Source organism: Gossypium hirsutum, chromosome A02 (genome assembly GCF_007990345.1).
Source record: "Gossypium hirsutum isolate 1008001.06 chromosome A02, Gossypium_hirsutum_v2.1, whole genome shotgun sequence".
NCBI classification, from domain to species: domain Eukaryota; kingdom Viridiplantae; phylum Streptophyta; class Magnoliopsida; order Malvales; family Malvaceae; genus Gossypium; species Gossypium hirsutum.
The window spans coordinates 11,022,387-11,037,654 of NC_053425.1; the positions used below are offsets into that span (position 1 = coordinate 11,022,387).

Here is a 15,268-nt window from a genome sequence, read left to right on the forward strand (position 1 = left end):
TCAGATTCACTTAATCATTTTAATAAATATAAATATAATATAAAAACATAAATTAAATACAATAGGAGCCATGAATTGTGTGGTACCTATTGTCAATAATGTGAAGGCTTGACTGTTGACCCTTGACCTTGAAAGTTTGGTAAAAATTGAAACCCTCAAAAAAAGAAAAAGTCAAAAGGCACAAAAGTCACAAAAGTCACGGTCTTAACTTTGCTAGCGATGGATGGTCTGGTCTGGTCTGGTCTGGTCATCCCCCTTGAAAGTTCTTCACTCGCAAGAAATGTGGGGTTCAAAGTTAATCTAACTGATTTTATTTGTAATTTCGATCACTGTAACTGAATTTCGAATCCAACAATCCGATCTGTTAGGGTAGGTGAAGTTTATTAAACCATGCATTAAATTAGATAGTGAGTAACATTACTGTTGAATTTTATTAGGGAGATCAGTAGAAAATATTCACAAAGTACGAATTGAAATATGATAATCACTACTCATCTTCTAAATACATGAAAATTTTAAGAAAAATTGAATCGCACATGAATCGAAGTAACGTAAATGAAAATCTCAAACGTTTGCAACAGCAGAGCATGAAAATCTAAGCATTCGAGCAGTGATTGTTTCATTCTAAATAAGATAATAGCAAGATTTATGGTAAAACTAAACCTCTAAATTCAAATAAATATAGTTCATACTTCATACTAACAGCAACAGAAAACCTCTAAAACTGAGTTCCCATCACTGGGCTAAATACACTAGGATCTCAAAGAAGCCCAATGGATCTAACCAAGTTATCAACGTCAACCCTTAATTTATAACAACTAAAAAGGTGTAATTTAAAAAAAGATCCCTCAGATTTCATCACTATCTTTAATTCAACGATAGTGAAGCTCATTATTTTCATGAAAACAGAGATAAAAGGAAACAAAGTCTTAACGTCTTAAAAATTCCAAATTCGATAATAAATTTTCCGATAATATGTACAATATTTTTTTAATAAAGAAAATAGCAACATCGAAGCAAAAGGATACCTTAATTCAAGGCAAATAAACTAGAACCCACCATAAACAGTTCTCTAACAGATTGAAGGATATTCTAATAGATAAAATCGTAATAAAATATGTAAAATATTTTGCATCTCGTGAAAGATATTATCAGTAGAAATTAGGAGAATTAAATTAGACATAGGAAAAAGAATCATTACATTATAGAAAAACACAAATTGAAAATCGGGTATAGACTAGTTTGGCTAAATTGAAGTTGACGTAAAAGACAGAGAATTTAAGGGAAAAAAATACTTTTTAATTCAAGGATATTATAAATTTAGAAAGGTGGTGAACGGTAGGGAAAAAGGTGAACTATTGTACCCTTAAGCTTAAAACATAGAAGCAGATATTTTTTAAGGGCACTATAGTCATTTGAATATTGAATGAATAAAAGATATGATATTAGGAGATAATTTTTTGGTTGGGACTAATCCTAACCCTTGGATTAATGTTTTCCAATTCAATCCTAGCCATTAATATCTTTTAAGGAATTAAAAGGAAAAAGAAAAATAAAGAAAAAGAAGTTGTCTTCATTCTTCATTTTGGCCGTATGGGTTTTTGGAGAAAGAACACTCCATCTGTTTTGCTATTTTTTTTCCTTCCATTATTCCACCAAATTCTCACCTCTCTACACAAATTCACCGACAAAAGCTTCTTTTACCAAGATTGTTTACATGATTTGGTGGCTATTTTGAAGAGAAAGAAGTTGAGAAAAGAAAAGAGAGCAAAGGAAAAGAGAAGTTGGAAGCTTAAAGAAAGAAGCGGAGAAAAGGAATTGAAGCTAGTATAGCTTAATTTTGGTATGTGCTCACATTATTTTAATTTCCTTGAATTTTATTATTATTATTATTATTTTACTAGAACATGAAAAAAATATTTAATTTATAAAAAGAATGATTTGTGTTAATATAATATATTATATCTATCTTGAAAGATGAAAGTTTTAAAATATTTTTATATGATTTTTGTGAAGAATGGTGAAATTTTTAAAACATTGATTTATATGAATTGATTATTTGAATGCATTTTGAGGTATTTTGAAAATATGCTACACAAATGATTGGTGAAATTTGGAATTATAAACGTGTACCTGCTATTCAAATGAATAAATTTGTTAGTTAGTCCTGTTGCGCATAGTACCGGTTGAGTATGGTCTGCTACACCGACCAGTTAACCCTATTGTGTAGAGTGTCGTGTGTAGGTGGAGGGTTTATTATGGTGTGCGACATCAGCCCATTAGTCTCATTGTGGACAATGCCGTGTGTACGTTGGTGAAATTTATATTACATCTCGTGTATCTGGAGTTTACTAAGGGCTATCGAACAATGATATTTGTATAAATTCTTGAAATTTAATTCTTGAATGAGAAACATGTTATATAAGTTTGAGCTGAATCGGTTATTGTTATATATATTCACGATTAAGAAATATTTCAAGAGAATTATGGGTTTGGGTTTATCTAGTATTTTATTTTCTTAAATTTTTGTTATATTAATTTGACAGTCTTATAATGTGATTTATGAATTATTCTCTTATATATATTTCCTTTATATTTGGATGTTGTAAAATGGTTTAATAAATTAAGTTAAAATCATTTGAGCACCACTAAGCATAAAAACACTTAACGCCTTCGATTTTTTTTTCCGTGTGTAGGTAGTAGATAGGAGCAGTGAAGATAATATTTCTGTATTTGCGCAAGTCGGAGTCACATACATTGGCACAGGTGGATATTCAAGTCACTCTTATTTTATCTTGTATATATATTTTGGGCGTTTTGGCATGTATATAAGTTTTAGTTCGTTAAATGAATGTATAACGTTATTATTAGTTGATAAAATCATGAGAATATCTTAGAAGCTTTATAACTAAAATTGGTATTATTAGACTTCGATATGATATGAAATATTTTAGTGAAGAAACTTAGAGAAAAAGATTATATTATTCTGCTAATTAGTTTCCACCTATAAAGAGAGGAATTCACACAAACAAGGAAAATAATCCCTAAAAAACAGTAACTTCCTAAGAATCAGTGATTGAGATTAGTTTCTATTTACAAGAGAACTCCTAGTAATAAGGTAAGTTTTATGTCCTTAATTTTAGGAATTCCAACACTCTCCTTCAAGCTGGAGTGTAGATGTTTATCAAACCCAGCTTGCCAATAACTTCTTCAAACATGTTTCTGTTCAAACTTTTAGTTAATATGTCTGCAACTTGTTGTCTAGTAGGTAGGTAAGTGATGCACACTTCTCCTGAGTGTATTTTTTCTTTTATAAAGTGGCGATCTATTTCCACATGTTTGGTGCGATCATGATGCACAGGATTATGTGCTATGCTGACAGCTGCCTGGTTGTCACAGTACATTTTCATAGGCCTGGTGTAAGGCACTTTTAGTTCCCCCATAAGTCTTTGTATCCAAACTCCTTCGCATTTACCATGAGATAGTGCTCGATACTCTGCCTCTGCACTGCTGCGTGCTACAACAGACTGTTTTTTGCTTCTCCACGTCACGAGGTTACCCCAAACATAACTACAATAGCCACTTGTAGAGCGTCTATCGTTAACAGAACCTGCCCAGTCTGCATCAGTGTAGACTTCCACATTCTGGTTGGCAGTTTTCTTGAAATGCAGGCCTTTACCAGGAGTCCCTTTCAGATACTTTAATATTCTATATGCAGTTCTAAGTGCTTCTCCCTCGGGGCATGCATGTATTGACTGATAACACTTACACTGAATGCTATGTCTGGACGGGTGTGAGATATGTAGATGAGTCTTCCTACTAGTCGTTGATATCTCCCCCTGTCGATTTCTTCTCCATCCTCATCAGTTCCCAATTTAAGGTTAAATTCTATAGGAGTTTCGGCTGGTTTGCAGCCCATCAAACCAACTTCTGACAATAGATCAAGAACATATTTCCTTTGGGAGATGGAAATACCTGTTTGGGACCTTGCTACCTCCATACCAAGAAAGTATTTAAGATTCCCCAAGTCTTTAAGCTCGAACTCTGTACCAAGGAATTCTTTCAACCTCACAATTTCGCTTGAGTCATCTCCTGTTAATATTATATCCTCCACATAAACGATGAGGATGCAGCATTTTCCCTTTTCCGAGTGCTTGTAGAACATGGTGTGGTCTGCCTGCCCTTGAGTGTAATTTCTGCTGGTCATAGCTTTTGCAAATTGGCTGAACCACGCCCGTGGAGATTGTTTCAGCCCATACAAGGATTTCTTCAACTTACACACTTGGCCCTTGCTTTTTTCAAACCCGGGTGGGAAATCCATGTACACTTCCTCACTTAATTCTCCGTTGAGGAAAGCATTTTTTACATCCAATTGAGTCAAGTGCCAATCAAGGTTGGCAGCAAGAGATACGATGACTCGAATGGTGTTTAGCTTGGCAAACGGTGCAAACGCCTCGTCGTAGTCAAGACTATAAGTTTGAGTGAAGCCCTTAGCCACAAGTCGAGCCTTGTATCGGTCAATACAGCCATCGGGTTTAAATTTCGTAGTGAAGATCCATTTGCTTCCTACTGTTTTTTTTTTCCCTTAGGTAGATCCGAGACTTCCCATGTTTTATTATTTTTGAGGGCCTTCATTTCTTCCATCACAGCTTGTCTCCACTCAGCTGATTCAATAGCCTCTTCTATATTTTTTGGAGTTTTTACAGAATCAACATTAGTCACAAAAGCTTTGTAAGACTTAGATAAATTTCCATAGGATACAAACCGAGAAATAGGGTGTTGAGTGCAGCTCCTTTTGCCCTTTTGAATTGCAATTGGAAGATAGATGGATGGTGACGGAGGTGAGACTTCTGCTTCAGAACAGTCCTCGGTTGGGGATGCAATTGGCACTGCTGTATCAGTTTCAGGAGATCGATTCCTTCGAGAGTAAACCTGTATTTTGGGAACCTGTTTTTGATGTTTTCCTTGATCAGGGGGCTGTACTTCGTTGGTGGTATTGTTATTTGGAAGGATCGGGCTAATTTATTGCTGCACAGGGGAAACAGTCTCTAAATCTGGGATTACCATAGCACCTTGGTTGTTAGGCTTGTTTGTGATAGTAGTTGTAGGATCATGAGGTATAATGAGGAGAGTATTAAGGGTCTCATCTTCATTGAAAATCTCCCCCTGAAGATGAGATGCTGCAAAGTATGGTTCATTTTCAAAAAAGGTAACATCCCGAGAGACAAACATTCGGCGCAAGGTTGGTGAGTAACACTTATAGCCTTTTTGTGTGGGGGAATATCCAATGAAGATGCAGGTGTGGGCTCGAGGATCAAGTTTGGATTGATTTGGTTGATTGTTATGGACAAAAACTTTGCAACCGAGTATTTTGGTTGGAAGATTAGGGACACGAAATAGAGGAAAGGACTTTAGAAGGGTATTTAGAGGTGTTTGGAAATTGAGGACCTTTGATGGCATTTGGTTTATGAGATAACAGGCAGTGAGGACAGCCTCTCCCCACAAGTATTTTGGAACATTCATAGTGAACATTATAGCTCGAGCTACAGTAAGGAGATGACGATTTTTTCTCTCGAAGATCCCGTTTTGTTGAGGAGTGTCAGGACAAGAGCTTTGGTGTATAATGCCTTGGTCAGAAAGGTATGGGCTTAGGACAGAGTTAAAGTATTCCCTCCCATTGTCAGTGTGGAGAGTATGTATGGTAGAGTTGAACTGGGTTCGAACCATTGAGTGAATTTTGGAATACTTTGGGTGTTTCAGATTTTTCTTTGAGGAGATAGACCCAACATACCCTAGTGTGATCATCAATGAATGTTATAAACCACCTAGCCCCTGTAATATTTTTCACTCGGCTGGCTCCTCGTAGGTCACTGTGGATTAATGAAAATGGTTGGGACTGGATATATGGTTTTAATGGGAATGGCACACGGGTATGTCTGGATAATTGGCAAATTTCACACTTCAAGGAATTAATACTTTTATTTCGAAATAACAACGGAAGATGTTTCTTCAAATACAAAAAATTTGGATGCCCTAACCTACGGTGCCATAACATAATTGTGTCCTCTTTGAAGTGGATAGAGCCAATCCTCCTTGTGTGCTGTCTTTATTCCAAACATATAGTCCATCATCAACTTTAGCAGTGCCAATCATCCTCCCCGATTTCTGTTCCTGTATCACACATCCAATTGCAGAAAATTCAGCAAGAAGTTTTTCATCCTTAGTAAGTTTACTGATTGAAAGTAAATTGCAGGACAAGTTTGGGACATGTAGGACTTTATCGAGAGAAAAATTCTCTGTTATTTGTACTTCTCCTACTCCAGCCATAGGTGAGTAAGAACCATCAGCTATGCGGATTCGCGACTTGTCATGACAATGGGTGTAGGTGTGAAACAAAGTGGAGTTACCTGTCATGTGATCGGATGCACCCGAATCGAGTATCCAAGAGGATTTATTATTTGATTCAAAGGCAATATTGAGGGCAGTACCTTGGGTGGCTAGAGATCCATGAGCAGTGGAAGTACCCAGTATCTTATGGAGAGTCTCAAGTTGGGTTTTGGTTAGGCGAACATCAAGAACATCATCTGCAGCAGTGGAGGATAACAGGGCAGTTTTATTATCCTTCTGTTTTTTTTCAGGATAGCCATGGAGTTTGAAGCACTTTTCCTTTGTATGACCAACACGGTTGCAGTGGTTACACCATGGCCTGGTTGATCCAGAATCATTTCCAGCACGTGATTTTTGTGGCTGTGGACCTCTGGAGATGAGGGCAGAGGTCTCAGTAGACCGGTTGCCAAGAGTTGTCACATGTTTAGGTTCCTTTGAGTCTCCCATCATGACAAGAGGATGCTTTTCTTCTCTTCTAACTTCTGCAAATGCTTCACCGATGGTTGGTAGAGGTGATCTGCCCATAATTCGGCCACGGACCTCATCTAACTTACGATTCAGTCCTGCTAGAAACTCATAAAGACGTTCATTGTTGAGGTGAGTCATAAACTTGGTGTGTTCCAATCCTTCACTCCAATCTGCCTCATAGTACATATCCAGTTCCTGCCACAAAATTTTCAGATTGTTGTAGTAGTGAGTTACTTCGAGTGTCCCTTGTCGGATATCCTTTAACTTAAACTTGATTTCAAATACTTAGGAGGCGTTTCCAAGATTCGAGTAGTTTTCTTTGACTGCATCCCACATGTCTTTTGCAGTTTTGAAAAAAAGATAGGTGCGGCTTATATGGCCTTCCATCGAATTAATTAGCCAAGCCATTACAATCGAGTTGTTGAGTTCCCAAGTGGCATAAGTCGGGTCTGCTGTGGTTGGTCGTGGAATTTCTCTATTGATGTATCTTAATTTGCCAGACCACGAATCACCATAAGAACCGATTGAGACCATTGTAAGAAGTTCTTCCCATTTAGCCGATGATTGGTGATTATAAGGGAGGAATTAAGTTCACCTTGAGTGATTCCCTGATTGACATTCTGAGTTATATGTGAAGTCTCAGTTTCAGACAGAGTTTCATTGACGTTATCCATGGGAGGAGGACTAAACCGGAGGGATTTTTAGGAAGGGAGATTAGAGACGAATGAGCAGGATCGAATGAATCCTAAAGCTCTTGATACCATGAAGAAACTTAGAGAAAAAGATTATATTATTCTGCTAATTAGTTTACACCTATAAAGAGAGGAATTCACACAAACAAGGAAAACAATCCCTAAAAAATAGTAACTTCCTAAGAATCAGTGACTGAGATTAGTTTCTATTTACAAGAGAACTCCTAGTAATAAGGTAAGTTTTATATCCTTAATATTAGGAATTCCAACATTTAGTATTTCATATGGTAATTGAGTTAGTGAAATTGAGATGCCAAGAACATTGAGGAGTATTTGTGTATACGTGATAAATATAAATGTTTGGGATTAGTTTTCTTGGAAGAGGTTTAGTGTAACTGTAGGGGAAATTTTGGCAAAACTTCACAAAAATTATAGTGCATGATTAATTTTGGATTATAGTCGTAGATGCTCTTTAGCATCGAATATGACATCCTTTACTTGGATCTTGATTATTCACGTATAGAGTGTTGCATTTAGTGGTATCAAAACATAAATTATGATTCTAGGTGATAAAAATGTGATGCGACTCTAATTTGGATGTGTTTAATTGTTGAATTTAGACTGAAAGATGTCTATTGAATTTCGAGGAGTAGTGGATTAGGAGGTTGAGTGTCATGCATTGACATGTGCAAATGAGCTAAAACCTGAGCAGTAGCTACCTCAGGTTCTTGCTGGAACGACTGAGCTAGGAGGGACAGGACATGAGGCATTTCTCCAAGCCACGACTAAAATGATCCAAAAGCTTATTGGAGCCATCCGCAGAGTCAGACATTTTCAATTAGCCATTGATCTCTTTTGGAGAATATTTGAAAATATGGAGCCCAAGAATTCTTAGTGAAGAAAGGAGATGATCCTTTTACTGTTGAATATTGGTTGGAGAACACACAGAGTTTTGCAACAATTGTGCTGTAAAATTGAAAGAAAAGCTAGAATGTGCGATTTTCTTACTTAATGAGGAAGCTTATCAATGGTGGAATACTGTGACTCATGTTGTAGACCTACACGGCTAACTTGGGGCTTCTTTCTAGCAAAGTTTCAAAAGAAGTATATCAGTGAGTTGTTTCTGGAAGAAAGGAAGAGGGAATTCTTGTATTTAGAGCAAAATGACATGATAGTAGCAGAGTATGAGTAAGAATTTGTTAGGCTTAGTCGTTATGCGAAAGAACTCGTAGTTACTGAGGTAGACATGTGTAATAGATTTGAGAGAGGCCTCAGAGATGGCATAAGACTACACCTGCTAGCTTTTAAAATACAAGAGTTTTCCACCCTTGTTGAGAGAGCTCTAAAAGTGGAGCAAGTTATAAATGAAGAGTAGAGAAAAAAAGGTAAGAAACAGACAAAGTGAGGTTTAGGGCAAGTTAGCTTCGTACAATTTCCATTTGTTAAGAGAGTTATAGGCTCTAAAGATTTGAGTTATTCTACCCCTACCCATACTAAAAAACAAGTACAAAGGCAAAAAAACTAGTTCTACCATTAGGCCTAGGTAGCAGACAACTTTTGCACCAAGTATTAGTGGTTTAAAGAGTTCAGTGTCGTTAAATTGGGATCAGTGTGGTAAGAGACATCAGGGAGAATGTTGCAAGGTTCAAGGAGTCTACTTCAGATGTGGCTGAAAAGAACATTTCTTCAGAAATTATCTTGAGATAATAGATTCTACCTCTGTAAATTCTAAAAGGCCTACTCCCATAGCACAGAGAGGTAAGGGGCTCGATAACAATGGTAATACAGGGGGTAGTGAGAGAGTTGCGAAAGGGACTATAGCTATATTTGATTTAAGAGGACCAGCTCGTGGTAATGCTATTACCGCACGAGAGGAACCTGATACGTCTAACATCATCACTGGTATTTTCTCTTTTTTTTTATTCTCCTATATATGCATTGGTAGACCCTGTTTCACTCATTCCTACATTTGTATTGCACTTATAAAAGAGAGAGTTACCTGTAGAATTAACAAAGTTTGATGTCTTAGTAACAAAACCGTTAGGGCAAAGTGTGGTGGTTAATAAGGTATATAGAAATTGTCCCATAAAAGAACAAGATTGTGAATTTCCAGCAAATCTCATGGAACTTTCTTTACATGAATTCGACTTAATACTCGGGATGGATAGGTTGCCTAGACATTGAGCAATGGTGGATTGTAGTTAAAGAGAATTACACTCAGAAACTCTGTTGATGGAGAGATAATCGTCATTGGAAAGAGATCTAATTGTCTCTCCAATGTCATATCCGCTACTACAGCTATGAGAATGGTGAAAAAGGGTTGCGAAGTTTATTTCACTTATGTACTGACACTAGTAAATCCTAAATTGGAGAGCATACCTACAATGAGAGAATATCTAGATGTATTTCCTAAAGAATTATCAAGGTTGCCGCCTAATAGGGAAGTTGAATTTGCTATAGAAGTAATGTATGACACTGCACCAGTTTCTAGTACTCCTTATTGTATGGCACCTATCAAGTTGAAAGAATTGGAGGTCTAACTATAGAAATTATTAGATAAGGGTTTTATACGCCCTAGTATATCACCTTGGGGAGCATCTGTATTATTTGTTAAGAAGAAAGATGGAACAATGAGACTATGTGTAGATTATCGACAATTGAATAAGATCGCTGTTAAGAATAAATATCCATTGCCGATAATTGATGATTTGTTTGATTAATTAAAGGGGGCTAATGTGTTTTCAAATTTTGACATTCGATCAGGTTATTATCAACTGCAAGTAAAGGAGTCTGATGTCCCTAAACTACATTTAGGACTCGATATAGACATTATGAGTTCCTGGTTATGTCGTTTGGACTCACAAATGCCCTTATAGTATTCATGGATTTGATGAATCGAATTTTCCAACTATATTTAGATCAATTTATGGTAGTGTTTATTGATGATATCCTTGTGTATTCCAAAACCAAGGAAGATCACGATAAACATTTAAGACTTGTATTGCAAATTCTGAGGGAGAAATAATTATATGCCAAATTAAGCAAATGTGAATTTTGGTTGGGTGAGATTGTATTTCTGGGCCATATTGTGTCTGTTGAAGGGATTCAAGTTGATCCTAAAAAAAATTAAAGCTATTTTAGATTGGAAACAACCTAAGAACACAACCGAAATTCGAAGGTTTTTAGGATTGGCTAATTATTATCGACAATTTGTGAAAGGATTTTCGATTATAGCTTCCCCATTAATTAAATTACTTCATAAGAACGCTAAATTTGACTGGAATGACAAATGTCAAGAGAGTTCTGAAAAATTGAAGGCAATTTTTATTGAGGCACCTATTTTGACGCAACCTGAATCAGGAAAAGGCTTTGTGATCTACAATGATGCATTACTTAATGGACTAGGGTATGTTTTGATGTAATAAAGAAAGGTAATTGCTTATGCCTCTAGGTAATTAAAATCACACGAGAAGAACTATCCAACTCATGACTTGGAGTTGGCAACAATAATCTTTGCACTAAAAATTTGGAGACATTATTTATATGGTGAAATGTGCTATATTTATACCGATCACAGGAATCTAAAATATTTGCTCACTCAAAAAGAGCTTAATTCGAGATAAATGAGGTAGATAGAGTTGCTTAAGGACTACAAGTGTATTATTGACTATCATTTCGGAAAAACAAATGTGATAGCTGATGCATTGAGTAGACAGTCTTTATCAGGTAATACTTGAAGTTTTAATTACTAATTAAGTGTTGTAAATCGATTAAATGTGTAATTGCTAATCGAATCTTTTTTTGGCTTTGAATGCACATTTGAAAATAATTGATGATGGAGCTATAGTAGCTGAATTGAGAGTTAAACCGACTTTACTTCAACAAGTGAAGGAGGTACAAGAAAAAGATAAGAAGTTGGTGACTTTATGCAAACAAATTTAAAAGGGAAAAGCGGAAAATTTTGAATTGAATAGCGAGGTACTTATATTTTAAAGGGAGGTTATGTGTTCCTATAAATAAAGAGTTGAAAAAATATATTCTTAAAGAAGCACATAGTTTTTGCGCTATGCATCTTCGTAGTACCAAAATGTATCATAACTTGAAGGTTCATTATTGGTGGCCTGATATGAAGAAGGACGTAGTTGACTTTGTGACTAGATGCTTAACTTGCCAACAAGTTCCATCGAGGTTGTTGCAACCAATTGCATTATCCAAATGGAAGTGGGATCGACTTACTATAGACTTTGTGGTTGGTTTACCACTTACATCGAGGAAAAATGATGCTATTTGGGTGATAGTTGATGAATTGATAAGGTCAGCCCATTTCTTGCCTGTCAGAACTGATTATTCGTTAGAAAAGTACACGGAGTTGTACATTAATGAGATAATGTGACTTCATGGTGCGCCTATCTCCATCATTTCTGATAGAGATCCAAGATTTACTTTAAAGTTGTGGGAGAAATTACATGAGACCTTGGGTACTCGATTGAATTCCAATACAACTTTTGATCCTCAAATGAATGGACAATCTAAAAGAGTTTTTCAGGTAATTTTTTGTGAATTTTTTTAACTTTTTTAATCTTGAAAATTCTAATTAAACATATATATTAAATGTTGGTGTTGGAAGATATGCTGAGAAGCTGTGTTAGAATTTGAAAGCAGTTGGGAAAGATATCTTTCGTTAGTTGAATTCGTATACAACAACAACTATCAAGTAAGTATTAAGATGACACCATATGAGGCACTTTATGGAAAGAAGTGTGGAACTCCTCTTTGTTGGACCGAACTTAGTGAAAATAAATTAGTGGGATCGAAATTAATAAGAGAAACAGGAGAAAAGGTGAAGATGATCAATGATAAATTGAAAGCTGCTTCAAATAGACAAAAGTCGTATGCAAATTTGAAGAGGAAAGATATTGAGTGTGAAGTTGGAGACAATCTTTCTCAAAGTATCTCTACAGAAAAAAGTCTTGAGATTTGGCAAAAAAAGAAAGTTAATTCCGAGGTCATCAAGCGTATTGGTCTAGTAGCCTATAGATTAGCTCTGCCACCAGATTTGGCTAAAATCCATAATCTGTTCCTTGTATCGATGTTGAGGAGATACAGATCCAATCCCTTACATGTCATTACAACTAAGACCATTGATATTCAATCTGATTTAACATTCGATGAGGAACCAGTGAAAATTTTAGCTCGAGCAATCAATGAGCTGGGAAACAAAATAAATCCTGTTCTGAAAATTTTGTGGAAAAATCATAATATTGAGGAAGCTACTTGGGAAAACGAAGAGGTGATGAGACAACAATATCCAAAACTATTCGACTCAGGTAAATTTTAAAAACGAGATTTCTTAAGAAGTAAAGAATTATAACGTTCCAAAAATTTTGGTGTCGATATTAATACTATTTTGAGGTATAAATAGTAATTTCCTAAGAATATGAATAGTATTTTGCATCTCATGAACAATAGTATCCGTATAATATTAGAAGAATTAAATTAGACATTGAAAAAACTGTTAAATTAAAGAAAAATACGAGTTGAAAATCTGGGTATAGACTAGTTTATTATTTAAACAAAATTTGAAGGGCTTAAAGTTTGGTTAAAGGAGATGACCTATGTATTATATTGAAATTAAAATAAAAGATGGAGGAGTTAAGGCAAAATTTATCTTTTAATTTAAGGATATTATAAATTTAGAAAGGTGGTGAACAGTGCAGAAGGAAAATGAAATGAGATTGTTACCCTTGGTCATTGAACCATATTACATTCTAGTTTCTTTAAGGGAGAAAAGAATTGAAGCTAGTATAAGCTTAATTTTTGTACGTGCTGAAATGATTTTAATTTCCTTAATTTTTATTGATTATTCTAGTTGTTTTTATTTTACTAGAACTTGAAAGAATCATTAATTAGTAAAAAGAATGCCTTCTGTTAAGATAATATATATTCTTGAAAGATTTCAGTTTTAAAATATTGTTGTATTATTTTTGTGAAGAATGGTGATTTTGAAAATATCAATTTATATGAATTGGTTATTTGAATTTATTTTGAGTTATATATGTATGTGTACATGTTACATAATGATTTCGAATGAAAATTTGATTGAATTATTTCTTTTGAGGTATTTTGAAAATATGTTATATAAAAGTATTCTTGAAAGTAGAGAGGTTTCAAATATTAAACAAAATGAATTCATTTGATAGAAAGAGACTGTGCAAGGAGTGTTTGATCATAGGTAAACTCACCTATCAATTAACCTCGTTGTGAATAGTTTTGGTTGAGTATGGTGTGCCTATAGCGGCTAGTTAGTAGTAGTTAGCCTCATTGGGTATAGTATTGTGTGTAGGTGGATGGTTTATTATAATAATCATTGCTAGCACACTAGCATAAATTTATTATAATAATCATTGTTATATCCAATCTCATGTGATGTGAGTTTGAACTGTATCTATTATTGTTATATATCCATGATTTAGAAATATTTCAAGAGAATTATGTGTTTATTTAGTATTTTGTTTTCTTAAATTTTTGTTAAATATTCATCTGAAAGTTGTATAATGTGATTTATGAATTATTTTCTTACCTTTATATTGGAATGTTGTTAAATAGTTTAATATTGGATTTTTCCTTTCCACGCATAGGTCGTGTGGATTGGAGCGGTGAAGATAAAAGTACAAGTTGTCACATACATCGGCACTGCTTTAGGTGAATATTCAAGTCACTCTTATTTTATCTTATATATATTTGGGTATTTTTACATGTACATAAGTTTTAGTTAAGTGAATGTTTAACATTATGAACCTAATGTATAATAGTAATTATTAAAATCATGATAGAATCTTAGAAATGGAAGTTGTTTTACTAAAATTGGTGTTGTGAGTGATATGTGATAGTTTAGTATTTCATATGGCAATTGAATTGTGAAATTGAGATGCCGAGAACATTATGTGTGTATATGTGATAAATACAAGTGTATGGGATTGATTTAAAATGATTGTATGAAATAGTGATATAATCGCTTTTTAATAGTTTAATGCTACATCAATAATTTCATCCTGAATTTCAAGATTTTCATTTAGATTTGAATTTTTTTTAAGGTGAAAATGTTGAAATTTCAAGATTAAAATATTGATGTGACATTAAACTATTGGAAAGGGATAATATTATTGTTTCATATAATTCTTTCCCGTTTACAGGGAAAATGGATAATGATTTGTAGACGTTCTTTACCATTGAATGTGGCATAATGTTGTAAATTGCATATATGATACATTCAGTGGGATTGGCAAAATTCATAGATCAGCCAAGCCAAAAAAGAACAGAACAAACTGAAACAAAAAATTGTCCAAAACTGAAACAAAAAAATTGTCCAACTGAGATTCAGACGGGGCTAATGTGTTTTCAAAGATTTAACATCCGATCAGGTTATTATCAACTATAGGTAAAGGAGCCTGATGTCCCTAAAATTGCATTTAAGACTCGATATGGACATTATAAGTTATTAATTATGCCGTTTGGATTCATATTTTTGTTTACATTGAAAAAAGGAAAACACTGAGATTCAAATTATAGTTGCATACGCTTCAGAATTTGGAGAAAAACTATTCCTTCTACTTTTAATTCTAAAAATTTAATCTTTCTATTGGTGCAATTTAAGAATTAACAATCAATGAATCATACAATTATTTCACTTTAAGTATGAATATATATTTTAAACTTTAATT

The 15,268-nt window shown here is 34.5% G+C and overlaps 1 long non-coding RNA gene across 1 annotated transcript; it reads left to right on the forward strand.

Moving 5' to 3' along the window:
- Positions 1–1,462: 1,462 nt before the first annotated feature.
- On the forward strand, positions 1,463–14,498 carry LOC121215952 (uncharacterized). The gene is made up of 3 exons (XR_005911937.1): positions 1,463–1,843; positions 2,697–2,766; positions 14,186–14,498. It is a non-coding gene; the product is annotated as an uncharacterized lncRNA (long non-coding RNA).
- Positions 14,499–15,268: the final 770 nt, after the last annotated feature.